Below are 1,753 nucleotides of genomic sequence, written 5' to 3'. Positions count from 1 at the left end.
CAGTGTTGATGACCTCGGGTGAATAACAAAGTTTGCAATAGAAGCTTTGGATTATTAAAAATGAATACTGATGATGATGATATAGGCTGCCATCTATTGTAGCAAGGTATCCACCGGTAGCAATGGCCTATTCTAACAAAACAATTTGTTCAAGATTGTATGACTATTCGTATTCAATCATACTCCTGTCTGAAGGGCCAAAAACGAATGGCGGACCCGTAAGCAGAGACACTTACGCGAAACCCGCAAGGAAAAAGAATCTCCTTCCAAAAGTAAGTTCACACGAACACTCGTACAATCAAGCCCTTGCTTGTCAGAAAGACCCAATAGATGGGAAGAAGAGCCCGCCCTTTTTCCACGAAATGTTAGCGATAGGAAGTTAACAGTTTCACTCTTCCTATCCATCTCGCTTCAATCGGGTGCCCTGATGGTCCCACCCAACCCAAAATGCATATAACATTGGAAATATAATCAAATAAAACAAGTCATCATGGACAGATCTCACCGGTTTTTTTTATCCTTGTTGTATTTTGAAGCTAGTCGTCGCAACGATGTCGTCGAACTATTTCACCGTTAGCTATAAAGTATCATTTATGCGAAACTTCAAAAACCGAGAAATAAAAACAAACTTCCACTCCTCGATAAAGCGATATGAAAATCAAATCCACTTGTTGGGCTTCTCAAACTGCACTGCCCGAAAACCGAAAAAAAACTTCCATTCCGACGAACCGAAAGCCAAAAAAACAAACACTTCTGCTATGCGAAAACTGTACCCGCTTGCTGGGCTTCTCCAAATGAAGATCAAACGGTAGAGTTGCCAAAATCGAACGGGCACTGTATTAAATTTGTAACACTCCAATTGAACACCACTGTACATGCCCAGTTTTCTAATCGTACCGTCATCTTGCTCATACCCGCTTCTCTTTCTCGCTTCCGAAAGATCACTTTAATCAGTTGGTGTGGGTAAGACTCGCAAGCGAAAATTCTCCACACGTTCACCTCTCTCACCACACCACATCCACCCGTCCTACCTTTCACTACCACTACTACTGAGACCGCGTTCACTCATACACTAATCGCTTCCCCCGCGCATGCTGTCGCCAATCATTTTTTTTTTCACAGCAATTCCACTTTGTTAAATTTTAAATTATTAACTTTTTATCCATTTTCCAACTGAAATTTAACTTGCACTCGCGACTTTGCTCTTTTCTACGTTCGGATATGTTTTTTTCGTCGATTTTACTTTGATATTTCCACATTTTTTCACTATTTGAGTACCACGTTAAAAAAGCACAACCTTCCCTCAGCCAGTGCTGCCAGGGTCCTCCCATTATTAAAAATGAATACTGTGCTAATTCTATGTATCGGATAAGGGAAGACGAGTTGACTGAGGTGAAAAAAGTTGGCTTGTTTCCATTTAAGATCAGCTTATCTCGAATCTCAGAACATGCCTGAACGAAAAAGCATCATGAAACATAAAAAACGCAAGAGGTAGTTTAATACCTTGGAAGAGCGTCTATCAAATTGATTATCAAAGTTTTGCTAATCGCATATAGATTGATGCTAAAATTGGCTGATACTTCTTCAATTATTCAATCACTCTTGCATTGACGACAAAATGCTACATACTATTTAGACTCGAGCACTATTCTTTCCACGAAATATCGGTTCGACCAAATATCATTTGCTTTCTGTTTCAACAAAACCTTTCCGACCAAATGTCCGTTCGACCAAATGTCATTCGACCAAATGT

This window comes from Aedes aegypti, chromosome 3 (assembly GCF_002204515.2).
Source record: "Aedes aegypti strain LVP_AGWG chromosome 3, AaegL5.0 Primary Assembly, whole genome shotgun sequence".
In the NCBI taxonomy this organism is placed as follows: Eukaryota; Metazoa; Arthropoda; class Insecta; order Diptera; family Culicidae; genus Aedes; species Aedes aegypti.
Note: the sequence above shows the minus strand (reverse complement) of the source record.